The sequence below is a fragment of the Hemitrygon akajei genome, unplaced genomic scaffold (genome assembly GCF_048418815.1).
Source record: "Hemitrygon akajei unplaced genomic scaffold, sHemAka1.3 Scf000045, whole genome shotgun sequence".
Taxonomy (NCBI): Eukaryota; Metazoa; Chordata; class Chondrichthyes; order Myliobatiformes; family Dasyatidae; genus Hemitrygon; species Hemitrygon akajei.
In genome coordinates, this window is record NW_027331931.1 from 6,330,574 (window position 1) to 6,346,685 (window position 16,112).

General features: G+C 46.7%; 3 non-coding genes across 3 annotated transcripts; 2 read left to right on the forward strand and 1 right to left on the reverse strand.

Moving 5' to 3' along the window:
* Nucleotides 1-8,237: 8,237 nt before the first annotated feature.
* trnar-ucg (transfer RNA arginine (anticodon UCG)) lies at nt 8,238-8,329 on the reverse strand. The gene is given in 2 exon segments: nt 8,238-8,273; nt 8,293-8,329. It is a non-coding gene; the product is annotated as a tRNA-Arg (tRNA).
* Nucleotides 8,330-9,175: 846 nt separating this feature from the next.
* trnas-gcu (transfer RNA serine (anticodon GCU)) lies at nt 9,176-9,257 on the forward strand. Its single transcript has one exon. It is a non-coding gene; the product is annotated as a tRNA-Ser (tRNA).
* Nucleotides 9,258-14,745: 5,488 nt separating this feature from the next.
* Nucleotides 14,746-14,831, forward strand: trnap-cgg (transfer RNA proline (anticodon CGG)). Its single transcript is given in 2 exon segments — nt 14,746-14,781; nt 14,795-14,831. It is a non-coding gene; the product is annotated as a tRNA-Pro (tRNA).
* The last annotated feature ends 1,281 nt before the right edge of the window (nt 14,832-16,112 follow it).

Below are 16,112 nucleotides of genomic sequence, written 5' to 3' on the forward strand. Positions count from 1 at the left end.
CCTGAAGCAACTCCTACATCTTTTGGTCTTTTGTTGGCAGAAACAGCTCTAGCTCCATTACACTGACACCGGCGTCCCGGGACTGTGTTCTCAGTCCCGCTTCTGAATTGGAACTGCGCAGGACATCCGGGACTGTGTGCTCAGCCCACTGCTGTACACGCTGCTGACTCGGAATTGCACTGCTAGGTCCACTTCAAACCGTTTCATCAATTTCGGTGATGACACAACAGTGGCTGGACTCATCAGCAACGAAGAAGAAACGGAGTAGATAGAGGAAGCAGAGCGGCGGGTAGAATAGTGCAAGCAGAAAAAAAGATCATCAATCTCAGCGTGGACAAGACCAAAGAGTTGATTGTGGAATTCAGTAAATTGCAGACTGATCACTCTTCACTGCACATTCTCGGCTCCTCCGTGGACAGAGATAGGAGAACCTAGTATCTGGGAGTAGACACAACGGAGGATCTCACCAGCTCCTTCAACACCATATCTTTGCGCAAGAACTCCTAGGAGTGTCTCACATCCTGAGGTTTAAGTGTGTGAACTCCCACCGCCATCACAATGCAAACCAATGTTTATAGACGCTCCGTAGTGTGTGCCCTGACCAGCTGAATCACATTCTGGTACAAGAATTACAAGTCATCTGACCGCACGTCCCTGCAATCGACTGCAACGTCTGCTGGGAGGATCATCAGCTTTTCTCTTCTACCCATCAGAGATATTTATCAGAAGCGCTGCGTCCGCAGGACACTTAGCATTGACAATGATCCGTCCCATCAATGCAACAGACTCTTTGGCCTCTTACCATCAGGCGCGGGGGTTACTGTGTCATTAGGGCAAGAACTGTTAGGATGGGAAACAGTTTCTTCCCCCGGATGTAGGGCGATTCCACCTCCCACCACCAGCCATGTCTCATAGCATATGAGTCGCTATTGGCCTTATATTTTTCTCTTTTTAACTCGCGTTGTAAATGCACCTTAATATCCGTTAATTTATCTGTTGTAATAATACGTGATGGGTTATGTGTGTGAGTCACTTGGTCTATGTTGATTCGTTTGCCAGTGTGCATGTGAGCAGCTGAATGACAATAAACAGAACTCGAACTGCAATTCTCTTCCTCAAAGACCAGTGGAGTTCAGGCGATACGGAGCTTGTGAATTCTTGATTTGGTATGGAGTGAAGAGCTATAAAGCCGGTGATGGTATGTGAGGGAATCGGGAATGGGGGTGACAATCAAATAGCTGCTGCTGCGTGTTCATATAATTTTATTCATAATATCACATGAAATGTTTCGTCTGGTATCGATCAGCACAGACAAGGTGGGACAAAGGGGATTTTCCTGTGTGTACTCTTCAATGTTCAGTGGTACTGACGAATTAAGTTAGTATTTGCCTTCCTCTTTGTTTATAATGAAGTTTTAAATAGCAGAGCAGAAAAATGAATCATGTTACATTCATGGAAGAATATTAAAAATCGCATATAGTGTGATATATTATCTTAAATCAGGCGTGGGAATCGAAACTCTTTGGAGTCGCGGTGGAGGAGACGCACTCGCTGAAATGGGTGAGTCTAAGACCCGGAATAGAGGGGTGTCCGTTCAGAACAGAAACCAGGTGTAAAGTCTTCAGGTGGAGAGTGGTCAATCTGTGGAAGTCGTTGCCTCAAGCAGTTGTGGAGGCGGTCTTTGTGTATATTTAAGGCAGAGGCTGATGGATTCCTGATTGATCCGGACATGAAGCGATATAGGGAGAGGGCAGGAGAATGGGGTTGAGAGGAAAATTGCATCATCCTCGATGAATTGGCGAAGCAAACCCGATAGGACCAAAGGGCGTAATTCTGCTCCGAAATCTTATCGGATAATGGCCCTGAATGTGGTGGATGTTGTTGAAACATAGATAGGAATACCGTTGTTGTGGCAGCAGGTTAATACACACGATAAGTTACAATAATTACTATAGATTATCGTAAGAAATATTCTAATGGCCTGACCTGGAATCGAACTCGGCCGCGCCAGTGAGAGCGCTGAATCCTAACCGCTATATCACCAGGGAAGCGACTGAAACACAGCACACAGCGGTAGATAACCAATGACTGAGCAAATATAAAATAAAATGCATGCTTTGTTATGAGTGCTGAACAGACCTGATGGAAATGGGGTGTAGAGTTAACCATTCCCCCCCCCCTCAAGAACTATGAAATGTTGCTATTGCTATGCTGCTAATAAGAGAGAGAGAGATGAAGCACAGAGGCAGGGTCATCTGCTACAGAAAAGAGCGAGAGACACACAGTTGATTTATTCATTATGGCTTCTTCCTATATTGTTGACCTTGCGCTACAACGACGTTAACATTCCTAAGGAGACAGTAGGAGAGGCCTGATTTGATGGACACAGTCATTTAGAGTTGATGGATGGCTGATACCCCGTCAGTGGGGATAAAAGACAGGTGTGGGGAAACACCATTAGACACACCAGTGGACACTGGCCGGGTGTTGTGCACCCACTGGAAGGTGGGGGTTTGGAGGACCAAATCAGGAGATCGGTCAACAAAGCTCACAGTGTGACGGCAGGGCCGGTGGGGGCTTGTGTGTGTGTGCAGAGCTGCCACTTCACATTTGCAATCGCTTTTCGCAGATCGTACCTTCCCCTCTTGTAATTTCCTTCGTTGCCGGACCTGAATGCCACGAATCTACCGCTCAACAGATTGCAGATGTCTTCTTCATCCAGTGATTCTGGTTGGGGAATAGTTTGTACTCTCAATGAATCAGTAGGGAACACTCGTTCATACGTGCCTTTATAAAGACTGTGACATCTGCTCTGGCTGTATGTAAAGTGTGGTTAGGATCACAGAGGAGAACCCTCTCGGTAAGCAGCACCGACTGAAATTAATCATTGGATGTTCCAGGTTGGGAGATCAAGGGTACGGCAAGACCGCTACGTACAGAGAACATGAAGAGTTTATCATGAAACAGCACCCCCGAGCAGCACCACAATAACTTCTTCCTTTCTCTGAACGGTGGATCGAGAAGCCTTCCGGCTGTTCTACTGAAGTGAGCCATGTCACCATGAAACAGTGAAGACAGCAGTCCCTCATTTCCCTCAGAAACAACAATGTTGCACTTACGTCATGTATCTTGTTGTCTAGTAATTGGCCTTTTACTAAGAAGGTTCTGGGTAAAGGATGCTTAATAACCCGTCGATTTAGTTTGGCTTGAAGTCTTCCAAACTGACCTCTTTACCGGCAGAGGTCATGGCTGACCTTCGTTGATCGCTGGAAGGTGCCGCATCTGCATTCCTGAGAGTCAAGTACATCTGGTCCTCCAGGAGCTCGTTAAACTACCAATTAACTTAGACAGCTCAAATTACATTTCTTAAAGCGAAATTAGGGGTTTCAGATTCCAGCGTTAGTGGTTCAGAGGAAGTACATCTGGAAATTTTGCGAGCTCTCGGCTATACGTCGCGTGTATCGACAGTGCCATCGTGGATCTTTGGATTTATACACAAATCTCAAAAATCCCAAAATCCTTGTCAATAATATAGACATCCTGCTCTGACTTAAGCCTACACATGCATCAGCTCGCACATCATGGTTAACTACGATCTCTTTGATCTGCACAGCAAATTGAATAACGATGCATAAACTGCAGGTCATTGAGTCTAACAGATTTGGTGGAAGAGTTACAGGAGGGGATGCGGGTGTTGGGATCTGTCAGCATTTAAACAGGCAGAGACTAATTAGATATAATCATGTGGGTCCAACATTTGTAAATTACATCAATATTGGTGGTGTCGTGGACAATGAAGATGGTTGTCTAAGATTTCAAAGACCAACTTATAAAGGAGTCAAGGGATGGCAGGTGGAACTTAACTTGACAAAATGTAGCACTTTGTAAAGTTAAGGAAGGGCAGTTCTTTCATAGTAAATGGCAGGACACTGGGAATTTTGTAGAATTGGATGAACCAATCTGAGGGAATCAATTTCGCTGAAACTTATTTTACACGTAGACAAGGCTTAGGAAGGATGCCACTAGACGGGAAAGCAGACCGGAAACGTTTTATGAGAATGTTGCCTGGAACACTCGGTTGGAGCTCTAAGGGGAGGTTGTAAGCTGCGAGATTTCTCCCTGCTGCATAAGACGCTGAGGAGTTACATTAACGAGGTGTATACATCATGAGCGTCACAGATAGGTATCAATATGGCTGTTGTGATGCGTCTAGTGTGACAGTCTTGTGGGCAGTGTTTGTTCGCTCTCACGTTCAGCTTCCACCGCTGACAAGCAATCTCGCGAAGAGGAGAGCTGAACGTGTAAGCCTCTCCCTGCTAATGTAGCCTCTCCTGCTGCAAGAATCGTGCAGTGCCTACTCGCTGGCTAAACAGAGAAACTGAATACCTTTCGGACTCAGGTTGAACTACAGAGGACGGGGAAGGAGGTCTGGCCCCTGCAGGCTCACCGGTGTGTGGACATGCCCTGATACTCGTGAACCAGATCCGTAGTTATGGGTAAATAGCCCTACTGCCTTGTGGGCAGCCTCGGGAGAGACGAACGCTACGGGAGTAATGACAGACAGCAAATCCGGAATGGAGCTCCTAAGGCGGCTGGACGTCACAGAACGCCTTTCCGGCAGCTCCGGCAGCCAAGCTGGTGACAAACGTGTTGCGTCATAAGGTTTCCTTTGGACTACACTGGTGAGGTCGAAAGGGGAGATCTTGACGACTGGGCATCTCACGATCTCAATAATCTTCCGCCTAGGCCCTTGATGATGACGACCATCGCTCATTGTCCTTCCGAGACAGACGGATGCGAAACACCATCACAATTAAATGGCGGCTAAAATACCTGCTCAGCCAGTTTACTGATGCGTTTATCAAAATTCAAACCCCCACCCCCACTCCACCCCGACCCTGACCGCCGCGGACACACTGGGAAAGCTTTACAGCATCACCGGCTCTCCACCAGCATGCGGGCGGTCTATTCATAAATGCAGGAGTCTTCTGTCACGCTAACCTGCGAGTCATATTAGGCGTCAAGACGGCACAGCCGGTCTCGGCGAAAAACGAAAAAATGAAACAGCAACACCGTTCTGATAACGGGATGCAGCTGGGCAGCAGATACGTTATTGTCGATGCGGAAAACTGTACCAGTGACTGGCGACTCCCTACAGACTCTCAAGAAAATACTTTGCACAATTCGAGAGATGCAACATAACAACATCCAACTGAGCAGCCTCTCTCGGCAGCAGCGGCAGAGATGAGAACAAATCTGCACAGAGCCAGTCCCCGTCAACATAACACTTCCCAGCTGAGCAGCCGCTATCTGCAGCAGCGGCAGAGACGAGAGCAAATCTGCAGAGAGCCAGTCCCCGTCAACATAACGCCTACCAGGTGAGCAGCCGCTGTCTGCACTAGCAGTGGCACATGAGAAGGACTCCGCAGAGAGCATACTCACATGATCATGACGTCTAACAGGTTGGCAGCCGCCGTCTGCAGCACCGGTAGACATGGGAACGACTCTGCACGGAGTCAGTCCCCGTAAGGCTGCCGGATCAGTCAAAATCCCAGACCGACTACTCAGGCCATGTGGACCCCAGAGCACTGACGTCTCATGGACATCTTCAAAGTTTTACAAACTGTCGTCCCCATATGCATCAAATCCGCCGCTATGGGATGTCAGCATTCAGTTTGTGTGGACTAGATTATTAAATGCTAAGGCTTAATATGGTCAGACAGCATGTTCGGTACTATGAGCAATTTTGGGCACCTTATCTGAGGAAGGATGCACTGGCATTGGAGAGGGTCCCGGGGAAATACACGGCAATGATCCAGAAATTAAAGGGTTAACGTGTACGAAGCGTTAGATAAATGTGGGTGCATATTATTGAAAACTGTAGAATATTGAAAGACCGTGAGGGTGTAGATGTGGTGGGAATAATTCACATAGCCAAGGGAGTCTAGGACCAGACGGTACTGCCTCAGAATACAGGAACTTCCCTTCAGATGAAAGATTAGGAGAAATTTCTACTTTCAGCGTGGTGAATCTGTGGAACTCATTGCTATGGACGGCTGTAAAGGCGGAGTCAATGGGTGTTTATAAGGTAAAGGTTGGTAGGTTTGTGATCAGTCAGGGCGCCAAAGGTGACGGGCAGAAGGCGGGAAAATGGGGGTTGATGGGAATAATAAAGCAGAACAAGGTGTCAACTATCACCCACAATCCCCCCCCCCCAAAGTTTCAGCAGAAAGCATCAGCGCCCACAGCCCACCGAATAAGCAATGTCCTCAGAGAGAGATGTGCTCAATGGTGGAAGAGATTTACCGGACATGTACTGAGCCGAACCCATCACATTCTGTAGGAACTTCAGTTGACATTGATGTTTCCATACCTAGCCATGAGGCAGCCAGTCAATACGCTCTGTATCACATCGATAGAGATTTGTCATCGTTTCAGATGTCATGCCGATCTCCGCAGACGCCTAAGAAACTACAGGCGCTGTCGTTTCTTTCTTCGCATTTGCACTTGTGATGTGTCCAGGGCAAACCCTCTGAAATAGGAACATCCGGGGATTTAAAGTTGCTCACACTCACTGATCCTCCGATGAGGACTGGCTCGTAGACCTCTGGTTTCTTCTCCCTTTGTTTTGCTGGCATTGAGTGGGACGTTCACGGGCGGGGTGGAAGTTGGAGGCGAAGTGGGTGACATTGTCGAGCTCAGTGTGAATACAGGAAGCGGCAGCAATACATTGATTTCCTCTGGTTTCTTCTCCCTTTGCTTTGCTCGCATTGAGTGGGACGTTCAAGGGCGGAGTGGAAGCTGGAGGCGAAGTGGGTGACATTGTCGAGCTCAGTGTCAATGCAGGAAGCGGCAGCAATACATTGGTTTCCTCTGGTTTCTTCTCCCTTTGCTTTGCTTGCATTGAGTGGGACGTTCAAGGGCGGGGTGGAAGCTGGAGGCGAAGTGGGTGACATTGTCGAGCTCAGTGTGAATGCAGGAAGCGGCATTGGTCGACGTTGCGGTGGGAGCGCTGGGGTGCATTACCGGGGAAGGTCTGGTACATTGGTTTGGTAGATTGATTTACTTAGGCAACGAAACGGGAGACATATCCGGGACCTATGCGAGTGTCCATGGCGACCCATTGAACTTGGAGTAAGTGGGAGGAAGCGGAGGAGAAACTGTTGAGGTGAGGACGGGTTCTGCCAGACGGAGGACGGTGGTGATAGAGCGGAACTGGTTGGATCTTTCCTTGAGAAAGGTGGAGAATTTTAAGGCCCTCTTGATGGGGGGCTGGAAATGAATTGAAAAAATGAGATGGTCATAGCCAGGGAATTGAAAGTCAGCGAGTTGATAGAGCGCATGGGAAAGGTTGCGAATGCGGGAGGGAAGCGACTGAATTACGGAGCATAGGATGGACTAGAGCTACGAGAACACAGGATCAGCGGGGCAGGAGCAGGCAGAGACAGTGTCCTTACCCGGACAATCAGGTTTGTGAATTGAGTAGGAGATAGGGCAGTTCAGGGCAGTTCAGGGCAACGGAACCACGAGTTCTCCACAGTGAATGGTGGTTCACCAGAGTTGATGATATCAGTGATAACGTTGGAGACAGTTCTCTGATCGTCCGGAGACGGGCTTTTTCAAGGTGTAGGCGTGAGGATGTGTCCGAGGATTACCGCTTGGTCTCCACAAGGTAGAGGTCAGTCCGTCACTCTACAACAGCAGCACTTAGTCTGCGGGATTGAAGTAAGTTTGGGATGGTGGTTGAGAGTTGGGAGGGCAGTGTATTCAGAGGGGGTAGGGTTCGAGGAGAAGTGAGGATTCCTAATGTTGAGGCGGTTGATGTCTAGTCGGCAATTAGTGATGAAGATATCCCAGAGCAGGCAGAGAACCAGTGCGCTGTGTCCAAGAAGAGGAGGAGGGTTGGAGACAGGAGAATATACCATCAGTGCTGTGTGGTGAATTCTTGCCGAAAAGGCGTGCTCGGAGACGGAACTGATTGTGAAATAAACTTCACCTTCCCAGCAGCAGCTCCTCCTGAACGTCTGAGAAGATCCAGCGAATTGTTTATGAAAGTGTCTGCAGAAATACTTCACAGACTGGACACAATATTATATGTTGCGTACAACGAAGACGAGGCATTACTTTTCCCCGGGGGTGGAGTACTCCGATTAATTCCCACACGGAATTGAGACAACCATCTCAAGTGCGATGGGAGTGAGAGACAGAATGGAACCGAATCCTCCAGTTTGGCAAAACGACCGTGGCAGGACTCGAACCTGCAATCTTCTGATAACTTCCACCAGTCAAGCACCGAAGTCAGACGCCTTATCCATTAGGCTACACGGCCGTATTTTGTGAGCAAGGCCAAGGGGAACATGCTGACTGCTGCAAGGAGTTTCCACCTGTAAAATGATTTCTTGACCGAGCGAAACGTACTCGCCTGCAGTGATTTCATCCCAGGTGAGCATTCGACCACTGTTGTGTCAATATCTCTCCATGCATTCCTGCTTTGGGCTGTTCAATATTCCATTTCTGTCACACAGAAAGGAATTGTCAAAGGCACACACCACTGTCTTTTGCAGCGGCGTTATATTCTGGGATTGGAATCAGTGACAATGGTCCACCACATTCAATACATTATTGACAGGGAACGCGATTTCTTTATAGCTATTTCAGCCGTTGGTTTGGTATTCCAGAACCGGGCGGCCATGTGTTTGTGTCGGTTCAGCGTTAGGATGTTCCGATCTGCGGCTGCGCACAGCCGGACGTGCTATTGCATTTGCCCAATACACGGAAAATCATCATTGCCGAACCAGATGGCAAATTCCTATAGCATCTGTTTACTTGAAATCGAGCAAAATGATAGCAACTCTATTGAAATTTTATTTAATTCAACATAAATTTATCTCATTTTTCAAGTTAAAACAGTTTCACTGAGTTACAGAGCAGGGAATGGATACTTATGCCACAGCAGGTCCATAGCGTCTAATGTCCATAAAATGCCTATTTCAATGTTTCCTGTGGTTGGCACAAATCTCTCTAAACTGTCCTTATCCACCTCCATGGATTCCTGATAAGCACGGCGAGCAAAGCAATCGGCAGAGAATCTGCATGGAAATATGTGGACATTAAGCAGAAGTTTTCAATGATGTGAATAAATACAGAATTTCGGAACACAAGAGAGAGAAGAGCAGACGAGGTGGCCGAGAGGTTAAGGCGATGGACTGCTAATCCATTGTGCTCTGCACGCGTGGGTTCGAATCCCACCCTCGTCATCCCGATATTTATCGGGGGGGGGGGGGGACCACCTTTAAAACTGTCACTTTAAAACATCCAGATTTAGTCACAGGGTCACCAGACGGTTTGTTATGCGAATCATGAAAAGCAATATTCATCATTAATTTCTCACCAAATTTGGCCGCGATACCACAAGATATAGGAGCAAAATTAGGCTATTCGGCTCACCGATCTCCGCCATTCCATCACGCCTGAGGCCTCACCTTGAGTATTGTGAACAGTTTTGGGTCCCTCAGTTTATAAAATATGCACTAACATTGGGGAGAGTCAGGAGGACGTTCACAAGGATGATAGTTGGATTTGGGACTGTACTCGCCGGAATTCAGAAGGATGAGAGGGGAACCTCATTGAAACTATTCGAATACTGATAGGCAGAGTAGATGTGGAAAGGGCGATTCCCATGGTAGTGGAGTCTAGGACAAGATGGCACAGCATCAGGATAGAGGGGCGCCCTTTCAAAACCGAGATGGAGAGAAATCTCTTAGCCAAAGGCTAGTGAATTTGAGAAATGTATTGCCACATCCAGTTATGCAGGCCAGGTCGTTGGGTATATTTAAGGCAGAGATTGATAAGTGTTGAACTGGAAATGACACTAAAGGGTACGGGGAGAGGGCTGGGATCTGGAGTTCATGAGGAGTGAATAAGAAAGGATCAGACACGATTGAATGACGGAGCAGACTCGATGGGCCAGATGGCCTAATTCTGCTCCTATGTCTTATGGTCTTATGGTCATACATATCACTCTTCTCAACTCCATTCCCCTGCCTTCTCCTCGACACAGTTGACTCCCTTATTACCTGTCCCTCTTCAACCTCCACTTTTAATGTACCCAATTACTTGCCCTTCACGGCTTTCCGTGGCAATAAATTCCACAAATCCATAACATTCTGGCTACAGAATTTGCATCTCGTCCCTTTTCTAATTGGATGCCCTTATTTGAGTTTGTGCCCGCTGGCCACCGAGTCTAGCACTACATGAAAATCCTTTCCATGTCCATTCTAATTCAGCCTGATAATATTCGATTGATTTCAATGAGATCCCGGTCTCATTCTTCCACATTCCAGCGACCAAGGCCCAGGGTGCTAAAATATTCCTCATATATAACTCTTCTCTTCCTGGCATCAGTCTCGTGACCGACCTCTGGACTCTGACCTTTGCCGGCACATCCGGTTTACATAAGGGACGCAAACCGTTCACCAGATTCCAAGTGAGGTCTCACCGAAACCTAACAAAGGCTCAGCATTACACATTTGTTTTTATTTTCTATTTCTCTTGGAATAAACGCTGACATTGCATTTACCTTCCTCACTGCCGTCTCAAACTGGCAATGAATCTTTAGAGAATCCGCACTAAGTCTCCAAACTCCTGTTACACCTCTTCTTTGCCGATTTGTCCCGATTAGAGGATAGTCTTCGTCTAGATTACTTCGAGCTCAGTGCATTTCCATACAATTCCCTGCGGTATAGTCCATCTGTCACTTCATTGCCCGTCTCGTCATCTGCCCAAGGTCTTCCACACACTTTCTGCTTTCCCAAGACCACCGACCTTTCAACCGATATTTGGATTTTCCTCAGATTTTGACGCAAAGCCACCAATTACGTCATCCCGATTACTGACATATACTGTGAAAAGGTGCAGCCCTAATACCGACTAGTAACCGATAGCCAAGTCCTCTTTATTCTCACAGTTTGCCTCCACCCAGTCAGCCATTCGTCTATCAATGGCTGTATCTCTGCTGTATCATGAGGGGCGTTTATCTTTTGTTTATCAGACGTATGCGCTACGCTTTGTAAACGAGTACTGAAATTCCAGTAAGCAAAATTTAGTGTCTTTCCTTTGTTTATTCTGCCTGTTATTTCCTCAATGAATTCCAAACAATTTATCAGGCTAGATTGTTCCTTGAGGAAATCGTGCTGAGTTTGGCCTATTTTATTGTGTGCCTCGAAGTGCCGCAAAACTTCATCGTTAATAAAGGACTGCAACATCATCCCAAACACTGAGTCCCAATACTATTCGAAAATACTGTGCTTCTCGAAGGATCACTAGTAATGCCTCCACAGTATCTTGGGGGCAAGAGGGTTGGCGTAAATGTCGACAAAACAAGCGATGGCGAATAGTTTCGCTTTTTTCGCTCTCTCTGCGTCTGTCCTTAATTTATTATCAGAGTGTGCAGACTTTATACAGCCTTGGGATTCGTCTCCGTACAGGCGGAAAAGAAACCTAATGAAACTCATTAAAACAAAAGAGGACAGTCAAACACCCAGGTGTGGAGAGAGAGAGAGAGAGAGAGAGAGAGAGAGAGAGAGAGAGAGAAGGAGAGAGAGAGAGAGAGAGAGAGAGAGAGAGAGAGAGAGGAGAGAGAGAGGGGAGAGGAGAGGGCGAGAGAGTGAGAGAGAGAGAGAGAGAGAGAGAGAGAGAGGAGAGAGGAGAGAGAGAGAGAGAGAGAGAGAGAGAGAGAGAGAGAGAGAGAGAGATAGAGATCGTTCAAAAATAAAAGCACGGAAACAGGAATCACAACTCAGGGCCACAAAGTCAGGCATCACTGCTGCCGGACAAGAATCCACCAGTTGCAGGCCACAGCCTCAGGCCAGCACAGAGACGAGCAAACCCCGCGGAGAAGCGAGCAGAGCCGAACGGTCCCTCGCCTGCGACTCCGACAACGGGCCACTTCGATCCGTCCAGTTTCTTAAATGGACAAAACCTTGGGTCATTCCTCGCTTTCTGTTACTTCCATAAGCACTCGGGCTCGGGTTTCGTCGCTTCGATTCGGCCAGTACCCGACAAGGACATCGTCTGTATTTCCACTTGTAAGCATGACTTAGAGAGTGTATCCAAGTTTGATGATAACCCGAAAAGAGGTCAGGGGGCCGGTTGCAACTTGCAACCTGCGTACTGATAGATATAAAGAGTAAATGAAAAGTCGGTACATGGAGGTTAGTGATTGTGGGAAGAAGCATCGTGGAGAATATTGCCACGGAAGTGAAATTCAAAGGGATTGAGATATCCTTGCGTGTGAGATATAGAAAAGTTAGTATGATGGTGCATCAAATAACACTGTGATATTTATTACAACAGGGCTGGAGTTTAGAAATACAACTGTGCAGAGTATTAACACAACCACACCTCGACTACTATGTACGGTTCTGAATTCCCTATTTCAGAGAGAATACGTTCACGTGGACTGTTCAGAACCTATCACCTCAGCGAATTCCTGGATCAAAGGTGTGCTCTTATCACGAAAGGCTAAAGATTACAGAGTGAGGGGTGGCCTATTTGAACCAGACAGAACCTGAGAGGACACAGCCGGGTAGATGTTGAGAGGGAGGCAGAGAAACACACAGCATGAAAATAGGCTCTTCAACCTATTAACTCCTCGCCAGCCATCCAGGTCTATTTTAAAACTAAATATGCCCCAACCCTTCATATTCCCCTTACATTCCCACTTGTTCTAATCCACGGTCTGCCGCTCACCTGCATTTAAAGCGACACATAAAACAAACCGAAATCACACATATATTTGGGATGTTTGAGGAAACTGGAACATACGCGTTAAATATCTGAGATCCCGGGGATTCCGTGTAATCTCCACTTACCGCACCCAAGGGATATGTATCCACTTGCAATAGAGCTTTCAACAAGCGGACATAATGGGGCCGATTGACCAACTGAGTTATATCGCAATTTCCTCTCGTGGAAAAGAGTGAATATCTGGAATTCTGTCCCTTAGATGTTTGCTGAGATTAGATCAATGGCTGTACATAATGAGGAAGGGGATACATTTTCAAAGTCTGGAGGATTCAGACCAATGGGGGCCTGGAACAGGAGAGAAGTTGCGAGATGGTAAAGATCCATGGATAGTATCGACTGTCAGGACTGGTTTGAGAGGCTGAATAGCCGACAAATGCACCCTGTTTTATTATGATCCTGTCTAAAGTGAAAGGGGGATCCCGGGTGATAACCTCAGAACGCAGGTACTTGGAGGGAAGCTTTGGGGGATTTACTTTCAGGATGATATAATGAACAGGGTTGGGCAGGAGTGATATCCAGAGGGAATTCACGCCTTCCCCAGCCCATCGTCCCTCTTAAACCTCAGTCTCATTTATAATGGCTGTTGAAAGACTTGAGAAAGATCCTGGACACAAAATATTCACCGTCCATTCCTCTCCGTACAAGTAGTTGCCTGCTTGCCTCAATATGTTATTTTTGATCCGGCTTTCCGTATCTGGAGTCTCTCGTGTCTCTATGCTGCTCAGTGTTCTTGTGACTTGTACACCGTCCATTTGATTCTATTCTCAGCTTCTCTGACAAAACAAACACCACCTTCCTCTAAACAGTAGCAGCAAGCTGCAAAAAGAGTTACTTTTCTCCGACCCCATCCCCGGAAACTTGAGAGCACATGAATCCTTTGCTTGGCTGCTGTAATGAAATTAACCACAAGTTCATCCACATGGCCAGGAGAGATTAGTGATGTAAGACTTTGTGTTCAGGTCGCAGTTTCCACTGGAGAGGTAGTTTCCAATCCCGTCCATAACAATTCGTCATTCTTCCTCACTTTCGTTCTTTGTTTTCTTCGTTTTTACACGCAGTATGGCTGAAGGAAAGTTTCTGTCATTGAGCAAATATCCACATCCTGTTGACTTTCACGATCTTCTCCTTTTCCCCTCGACTGTCAGCAAGATATGAATCATCCTTTGTACACTCTCTCTTTGTACACATCGCCATAACAGTTTTTACCCCAAACAGCAATGTGGTGATGTCATCGGCGATGGTGATCATACTCGACGTGGAGTGGGGGAATGTAGATGGTAGATTTTACAGTTTGAATGGGAATCCTCTTCTGAGTTTCGACTTAGCTGCACCGAAAAGAGCTAAATACAGAGAGTAAAGTCGGAAGGTGACGTGACATGAGTTAGAAGGTCACGTGACGGAATAATGCTTGTCAGTGAAAGGATGATCAGCAGAATGTTAGACGAACTTGCGAAACGCTCACAACAGGCTGGAGGAACTCAGCGGGCCAGACAGCATCGACGTGTGAAAATTCGTCCTGAATAAAGTTCTTTTTGTGTGCCATTTATCAAACGTCTCCGCTGTTCATGGAACAAATACTTCTGTATACGCGCCTGAAGTAATCTAATGATCCACCGTCCACCAGCCGCCGGGACAGGGAAATTTCTGACAAGCATCACCTTATGCGAGAAAAATATGCTTGGAGTTTGCGTTTTGAACTAGTGTCCCATGTTTGGGTCCCTTCCATTGGCAAACGCATTCTGACGTGCACTACATCAGGGTCCGTTATATTCCTAATCGGACTGAATCAAGTACGGATACTCTTGTAATCTCAAAGCAATACGGCCCAACATATTTCGACATCACGTCCTCGTCTGAACAACGGAAAGGACAACGGGTTTTCCACCAATTAACTTTAAATGGCTTCGGAGTTCAGTTGTGATGCAATCTGCGAATGCGGGCTCGTTGGTCTAGTGGTATGATTCTCGCTTCGGGTGAAAAAAGCATATGCGAGAGGTCCCCGGGTTCAAATCCCGGACGAGCCCCGTTATTGGATATTATCAGCGATTTGCTTCACGATTTTTGCATTGACACTCGAGAGAATTGCCTATATCAAACAGAAACACTGAAGAAGGAATTGGAAATAGTTTTCAGGGAAGGTAAGTTTGAAGTGTCACATTTTGGAATGTCAAACCAGCTGAGTGTGTATTCTAGGAATGATAGAGCACCGGGGAGTGAAATCAGCAGGGAGAGAGAGTCGGAGAAGGGCATAGTTTGCTGAAACCCGTCTCATGTGCAGAGAGAGTGTGGGAAAGGTGTTCGGCATGCTGGCCTCAGGAGGTCAGTGTAGGAGTTGGGAGACTGTGTTGCTGTTACACTCTGTTGTGGAAATACGTGTAAAATGGGAAACAGCGCAGCAGTCTTTGGAAAACGATGGGTCTGCATGTTGATGAGCGCTGTGGACATTAATGTGGAAGAACAAGAAACTGGCAAGTGAACTTATATAGTTTAAACTCTTCCCTTTTCCCCACCAGGACACAAGTGCCTCTAACTTGCATAGAATATTATGCACTCCATAGCGTTGCGATTCGGTGCGGGCAGAAATTAGGTGACAAGCGAAACCACTCACTCCAGTCACATTGTTGTGCCAACGCTTGGGATTTCGAGAGCTGGAATTTTACCACTGAACTCATTTTCTGCTGATCCAGATTGAGAGTCTCAGTTCTGATCTTCACCAACATCTGTCTTACGGATGTGACTTACTTCAAAATCAGAATCAGATTCGGGTTTAATACTTGGGACGTATGTCGAGAAATCTGTTAAATTAGCGGCAGCAGTACAATCAATACATGATAAATATAGAAGTAAAAATCAATCAAACATTCAATTACAGTAAATATATGTATATTAAATTGGTAAATTAAAAATAGAGCAAAACAGATAAAAGAGTGATGCAGTGTTCATAGGTTCAATGTCCATTTAGACATTGGATGACAGAGGGGAAGAACTGGTTCCTGAATCGCTGAGTGTGTGGCTTTAGGCTTCTATACCTCCTTCCTGATGGTAACAGTGAGAAGAGGAATGTCCTGGGTAATGAAGTCCTTAATGACGGTCGCCACCTTTCTGAGGCACCGCTACATGAAGATGTTCTGGACACAACGGAGGCCTGTCCCTAGGGCGGAGCTGACTAATTTCATAACTTACTGCCAGTCTCGCCGCTGGCTTTTCGGGGCCGCGCTGAAGATCCTTCATCCCTGTCAGTCGGCGACGTTCAGGATTCATTCATCGTGTCTGTAGCGTCCTCTCGGTTTGCGTAATTGCCTGCC